Source organism: Canis aureus, chromosome 4 (genome assembly GCF_053574225.1).
Source record: "Canis aureus isolate CA01 chromosome 4, VMU_Caureus_v.1.0, whole genome shotgun sequence".
In the NCBI taxonomy this organism is placed as follows: Eukaryota; Metazoa; Chordata; class Mammalia; order Carnivora; family Canidae; genus Canis; species Canis aureus.
Window position 1 is genome coordinate 8,304,102 of NC_135614.1, and position 8,304 is coordinate 8,312,405.

Genomic DNA, 8,304 nt, shown 5'->3' on the forward strand with positions numbered 1-8,304 from the left:
TTCACCTTCGTAACCTAGTCACCTCCCAAAGACCCACCTCCAAATACAACCACACTGGGGATTAGGTTTCAACAGAGGAATTTTGAAGAGGCACAGACACTTGATCCATAACAAGGAGGAAGCAGGAGTGGGGCAGAGAAAGTCAGTGAACTTTGATGCAGACCCAGTGAGTCTTTGGCTGACCTGGCAGAGAGCTCTAAAGTACAGACTGCCCATCAAGTGTCCCTGGCTGGCCAAAATGGCCACAAGGTGCAGGCTGCTCCAGAAAGACAATGGGCTCAGGCCAGACAGCTTCTGTGGTAGAGCAGCCCTGCAGAAGCTGTTAGTTGGACAGCACACCCATCCCTGGAGGAAGATCTGTGCAGGCCACTCTATGTCTACATAGTCAATATCGGGAGATTCAAAGTAAAGGGAGGGACATAATTGAGAGCCAGATATGCAATTAACTGAGATGCTTCTTTCAGCATTTTAGCAACTAGACCATACAGAGAGCACTATACTTAATACTGGGTGCTGTACATTAGGAGGTTGGCATGCAAAAGTCATGACTTCTGCCTTATTTTCCAATGCAGTATTCTTGAGGCATATCAGATAATTCTATTTCGGAAGTGGATTACAATGGCAGTGGTTCTCAACCATAGAGAATGCAACATCATGAAGGCCATTTCAGAATGGGTGGGGCCCCTGTGTGTTTGACGTAGCCCTTCAGTTGCTTCCCATATGCCTCTCAAAGATGACCACTCTCCATTTTGGAATTCCTAGCCTAAAGGAACTCAAAACTATATCAGACAAAGCAAGAGAGAAGGAATTCTAATGTTTGGCCTGAAAAAGAAAAGAGAGTGGATCTCAGAAGAAATGGATATGCTAGCAAGTCTTCTCAGAATTAAGTCATGTACGGATCTCTTATAAAGGAAGAAAATTCCTAGGAGTACTTGAAAGTATTTTTATTTCAATAAAAAAATAACATTAATGTAGTGTGGTAGCTGATAGAGTTTTAATGGGACTGCATCACCACTGCACTATGAATATAGTACTGATGCTCTATGAAGCCATTGTTTTTAAAGTTAGCATGCCAGCATGTGCCATGAGATCACAATTTTGCCACCACTTCTTTCTATTCAAACTACTGCAAAACCTTTAATTATATATCATGCTGCAATGCCATCTGGCATTCATTTAGCTCAAAAGCATCACTTCTGAATTAAGTCTGTTCTGTTCTCCTTTATCTATGTATAGAACATCAATTGAATTTTTTTTTACTTCCTAATAACCTCTTCCTTTTTTTTTTTTTTAAGATAACTGTTCTTCCTCACCTCCTGCATAGTGATGAGCAGCAAAGAATAGTAACTCACCCTCTAAAGGAGTATCAATGTGATTTAGACTTGGTAATCATGCTACTCATTCCCTCTGGCTGTATGGATGGACAAATGACCCAAGCAGGTTCAGTGAGAGCCCTACTCCACTATTTTATGTGTGGATACTGAAAGAACGAAGCTCTTTCTTTCTTCTGAGCTTGCTGTGGTAAGCCTACTGCTTTTATGTGGCCAACTTCATCACACTCCACCTTCAACCTGCCTTCACCTCTGGTGGAGAAAGCCTGTTCTCAGTGTGGCCCCCACACAGCAAAGCAACAGAACTGAATGGCAAACAATCTCTGTAACATGGATTAAGTCTCTGAAATGAGGTCTACCCTTGCCCTCTCAAGTTAGGGGAGCCAATAAATTACCATTTAGCCTGAGCTAGTGAGAACAGACAAATCCAAGTATCCTTGGAGGTTCAATTTCATATGCCTTTTTGGTAACTTAGCAAAGAGTTGGCTTTGGAGGTCTGAGTAAGCTTAACAGAAGAATGCGCAGACGTGGGCCCCTGGGCTCTAATAATGCCAACTTATTGAGCAGGAATGCTACATAGCTGTATAGCTGACCCCTACCTCTCCCACCTATGCAGAGTATGATAGGAGCAGTGACTGAGCCAGGCACATCTCTTGGTGGGATGATGGCTTGGGGAATTGTATGCATTCCTTAGTTCTGGCCTGAAAGATATTCTGCAATTAACCAGACAGACATGGGACTTGTGGCATAGGTGTCCATGGTGTTCATGTCTCCTTTTCAAGGCAGTTAGTTTAAAACAGGTTTTTATCATGGGCGATGGAGTCATGACTAATTCAGCCCACAATAATCAAAGCAGCCCTACTTAGCACTGCTGTAATCATAAACCCGAATGCAAATCCAAGCACTGAAATTGCATGACTTCAGTTTAAGATGACCGTTGAGATCATCCCGAATAGCTCACAAATAGAGCTCACAAATATAGCTCAGATTGTCATCCTATGAAAATGTGTGCATATGCCCACGTACATGCATATACACACACACCACATACGACAAACTCCTTAATGAGAGCTCAGAACCCAAAGATGATAACTTATTATAATCCTGGTTTGAGAAACAATGTGGTGGATGAAAAAGAACATTCTGTGCCTGGGGTTCAGATGACAATCCTGGGTCACAGTGATCCAAGTGTCAAGATGATTGTCCATGAACCTTGTAGCTTTTTTGTTTTTCTTAGCTCTTTCTAAAGTATAAAATCTCCAGTTTTAGAACATTTAGTTTAGAAGAATCCTGGTGATATCGAGCTAGATATATTTCAGAAATTGAGTTTATGAGATTGTAAAGCTATTTGCAACTGGGGGGAGATTCAGATTAGGAAAACACACCCTTCCCCACCCCCTGCAAAAACAAACAAACAAACAAAAAACAACAACAACAACAAAAAAAAACATGAAGACAAAGTTGTGTTTCTAAAAAAAAGTCTTTGTGTTATGATTTTCAGATTTTTAAAGTTGTTTCAGTGCCTTCTGCTTGGGGCAAGGGATGCTTTCTAAGAATATACCACAGATTTAAAGGGTTATGCAAGACTAGCAGGAAGTTAATAATTTGGAGCTTTCCTCTGATGTGACCTTAAAGTCAATTTGGGGGATTCTAAGTTAGCAAAAGTGTGCCTTTAATACTAGCCTTACATCTAAAGTTCAGTTATTTGTGGTAATGAGATATTTGGAAGTATAGAGTTTACAAGAGTGGAAACCATTAACTCATTCGACCTTGGCCCCATTTTCACTTGAGGATATTTCTGGAAGGAAACAGGTCAATGTAGTAGCAGTAAATGCAACTAGGAATTAAAAGACTACTCTCTCTTCTGTCACTCACATGACCATGGACAAGTCAGTTAAACACAAAGTGGTTATTTCAAGGTGGAGGTACATGTGTCCTTGGGATGACCCGCTGGGGTGAGGCAGGGCAATATAGAATTTCTACTTATATCTATTTTCATCATATAATTTAAAAACTTTAGTATATGTATTGTGCTTTACAAAGTTCATTAAACTGTAACAAATAGTACATGACTATGATTAGGATATATATATTTATGTATATGTTCATATATAAATTAATATATAAAAATATATAAATGCATTTATAAAACACATTGATATATTCTACTCTTTTAAATTAGCAAGATAATTATTGTACCTTCTCAAAGGTTCTATGATCATAAGAAAATAACACCCCATAGTTGAGATTACTCTATGGTTCACCCCCTTCATAGTTCTCTCTAGTAAAAGCTGATTTAGTTCATGATTTCGTAGCAGACAAGAAATTTGATGACTTTTAGATGATGCTGTTGATATTAAAATTACAAATGGAATGTCATTATGTTTGGATTAATGTTTTCTCACTTGAGATGCTAAAATGCAGTACTGCTTTCTTCATTGGTCTAACCTTCTTGGGTTTCACGTATTTTGAGAAAATAATTTCCAAATAATAAAAAATATCGCTCCTATGGTTTAGCCCAGACTTAAGGAAACATATTCATCTCTTTTGTGTATTTGATAAATTCTGGCTACTGATTTAATTCTATGACTTCCTACACTTGCAAAACTTAAAAACTTGAACTGGAAAGCCTAGTGACTCAAATTTGTGTATCTACCCTTATCTACCTGGCTAGAGGCCCTTGTACAACAGCCTACTGAGAAAAATAGATCACTTACACCGAACACCTAATAAACTCTAGATAGATTAAAGATTTAAATAAGGCCATTAAAGTAGTAGTATTTGACAATGTAAGAACTTTGCAAATTCTTCAAAAATGTTCTGACAAGTCTTGCAGAAAAATGGGCAAAATGTTTTTCAAAGAAGCAATAATGAGCAATATTTTATGAAATATGAAAAATCTCAATCTCATTAATATTATAGGAATAAAACTAAAACATTTGCCTATAGAAGTGGCTTATTGAAAAAAAAAAAACAAAATTAAATTATCCAAAGCTGGCAAAGGAAAGGAGTGAAAACTATTTCATACACCCTAGGCAAAAGGGTCATTGCTACATTGTTAATATCCTCTGGTGAAAGCTTAGTATAACTTTTATGAATATACCTTTGATTCAGCTATTTTACCTTTAAGATTTCATCTTAACCAAACATTGTAATTGCACACAAAAATTTATCTACTAGTATGTTCGTGCCAACATTCTAAATAAAATTAGCTACCATTCATTCAGTTCTTGCCGTGTGCCAAGTGTTATGCTAAAACTTTTATATATGTCATCTCATTTCAGCCTTGTAAATACCTCATAAGGCACTCTCTATAATTTCCATTTAACAAAGGAAAACACTTTAGGCTTAAAGGTTGGGTGAGTTAGCCAAGAATGCATGAGTAGTAAGTGTGCAAACCCAAGTCCTCAATCTCCAGGGCTTCATATAACAACAAATAGGAAGGAAAAAATAACAACTAAAACAGGGAGGTGGATAAATAAATTATGGCATATCAAATAATGGATGATTATGAGGGCATTTCCAAATGGTAATGCAAACGAATAGCTGAGAACATTGGAAAAATGCTCACAATGTATTATGAGATGAAAAAAAAGACACAAAATAATATGTACTTTGTAATCTTAGTGTTGATAAAATATACAATAAAGTGCTAATGGGGTCTGCCTCCAGATGTGGATTTATACAAGATTTTTGCTTTTTTTCCTGTACACTTCTTTATATTTCACATTTTCTACAATTATATGTCTGGCTTTTATAATTAGATGCAGTGTTACTAAAAATAAAAGGAATGAATTAACAACTAAAGTGGAAGAAGCATTTATGTCCACAGACATGCTCCTAGGAGCCATTCTAAAGGGGCATATAGTAATGTAAAACTGTGTAATCCTGATTTTCAAGATCTTCATAGCCCCCTTTTCTTCACATTGGACATGTGCCTCTTTTATTAATATTCATATGTTTCTTCATTTCCTATAATGAAGGAAATGTAATAAAATGTAATAAAAATTTTTCATTATTTAAGAAGAAATCCATATACATGCTAAAATAAAAAATTTGACAGAATAGTGCAAATTAAGGTATAAACTGTTCGATCTCAGGCCAGCACCTCCTGCTCTCAGAAGCCATCACTCCTGATCCATTCTGTTCTCAGACCTCCTGGGGGTGACCAGCACAACCCAGATGATTTGCTTATGTGTCTTTTAAACAATGTACCACCTTCAGGTAGGTGATGATTCTTTTGATTCTCCAATGTGAGAGATTAGGGAAATAGTTGATCTAAAATAACATATGCTTGGGATGCCTGGGTGGCTCAGTTGATTGGGTGCCAGCTCTTGATTTCGGCTCAGGTCATGATTTCATTGCTGTGGGATCGAGACCCACATGGGGCTCCACACTCAGCAGGGAGTCTGCTTGGGTTTCTCTCTTCCTTTCCCTCGGCCCTTCCTCTCTCTCTCAATCTCAAATAAGTAAATGAATGTTTAATAAAAGAAAATAATATATGGTTTGTAATCTTAGTTTTCACAATATACACAACAGAACTTTAATAAAAGTGCTCTCTGAATGTGGAATTACAGGGAAGTTTTACTTTTTCTTGATATATTTTTCTGTATTTCCATTTTTTTTCTCCACTCATCAGAACCAAACAGTTTTATATGTGGATTTCCAAACTCAAAGATATAGTTGGTAATGAAAACACTATTGAAAATGACAGGAGCTGAATTGTGTAAAAAGAAAAACCAACAGAACCTTTTTAATATAGATCTGGAATCAAAACATCTGCAAATTAAAATAGAGAAACACAATTACTGTGAAAGAATTCCTCATATCAATGGTATCAAGTAGATTTTTTAAAAAATAAGACATTGAATGCTGTAACATATTAATAGGTTTTTAATTACATATGTTTGGGGTAAGAGCCAGAGTACTGAGTGGCTGAAGAACTGGCCAATTGTGACAGAAGCCAATCCAATCAGAACAATGCCAACCACGACATCTTCACTCACTGGATCAATCAGAGTTTTGCTTTGAGTGTGGTCTTAGGTCTAGAAACAGTGGAAGGTGGAAGGTTGGTCCCTAGGAAAATTATCACTCCTCTCCTCAACTACTGTGGAGGAAACCATTATAGGTTTTTGAGGTAAGGGGAGGCTAACCTCCTTCGGATTATGCTTAACCTCCTTATTCATCAAGGATACTTGGCAGAATTTAGGAGTTCAACAAGGGCAGGAGTTTGAGTAAATCACCTGCCTTGGGTGCAAAATTTAGGTGAGCATCCAAAAAATTCAGTCATCAAGACAACATTTTAATGCAATATTTAAAAATTCCAAGTTTATACAAAAAAGTCCACAATTGACAAAATATCAAAATTTTAAATAACTCAATGAATTTTTCCTTTTGCTTCAGGCTCCAACTTGGCTCAGCATGGCATTAAGTTCAAGGCTCTAGCTTCACTGAACTGCCCATAAAACCCCATCCTAATACTGAGGATGTCACGTCTTCCCAAACAATGCTCTAACTTGAAAATAAGAGGCACTACTAGATTAGCAAATCGATTTACATTGCAATTCAGCCAACTGGTAGGTCGACTTTGAGTTTGGTTTTCAGAAATTTTAGCCCAAAGGCTACAGGATAAGGGATTCCTTCAGGGCAGTCATGGAAGTTTGTGGGTTCCTCACGGAGACCTGGAGGAAGGAATTTAAAGCCACGATCTCTCATCATTTCCTTTCCTGCAAACTCTCCAGAATACTTTGGAGCAACCAAGCATCCCCATTATACTCCTGTTTGCACCAAAAAGTTCTATAGCAGTAGTTACCTGGTCATTCAAAGTCTTGTCTTTTCTAGGCACTTAACTGCAAGTGATAAACTGCCGATAATTTGCAGAGACAAAATGACTAGGAATGGAGGCTATCTAAAGAATAAAGGATTTATTATAGAGCAGAACAGGCAGTTGGGAAGGAAAGGAACACCTGAAGTGAGGGAGAGCAAGGAGGAACAGGACCCAGGCAGAACGAGCTTAAACCTATTCACTATATAGAAAATACACGCAATAAATATGGAGAAAAATAGAAATCCTCATGAGTAAACAAAAATACACAAATTAAAACTTACAGGAAATAACACTTTTCATGCATCAAATCAGCAAAGATTCTTTAACTTAGTAAAACTGTATACTGAATGAAGAGGGTGATATGTAACACCGGTAAATTGTCTATGGGGATGGGGAAGTACAGATTTCCTTGTAAACAACTTAGCAATATAACCAAGACCTGTAAAATACTCTTATCTTGGGGAAGAGGCCAACATACTCCATCAGTGGATGATATAGAAAATTCAAAGCCAGAATCAAATATATATGAGATTTGATATTAATAAATGCTAACTTTTATTGAAGGTCTACTATGAACCAAGACCATTGTCAAGTATCTACATGCATTGCCTGATTTAATCCTTAAGGCAGGTTTCTGAGCTACAATTACATTATCCCATTTTACAGATGTGGATCTAAGCTCAGAGAGGTTAAATAGCTTGCCTAAAATCACCAGCTAGTGGATGGTCAAATAATGATTTAAATCCAGGTCTTTCTAATATCAGAAACTTAGCAGTTGATAAAATTAACATTCAAATTACTAGGTAAAAGGATGCTTTTTTTTTTTTTTCTAATACATGGTCATGAAAGCTGGTCCTTCATTTAGAATAAAATTATATCTAACTTAGACCGATGATTTGTAATCATTTTCACTTCAGGGTCTACTTAAAAAATCTGATGAGAAACATTGACCCTTTCCACACACACACATACACACGCCAAGTACATGTGTGTGTGTGTATATATATATATATATGCACAGCCTTCTATGAAGTTTTGTTGGATTTTTGGAGCCTAGAAGGTATGAACTCAAAAAGAACCCCTATCAGATACCAGTATAAATTCCAGAAGGATTGAAATTTTAAATCTGAAAATTAAACATAAAAA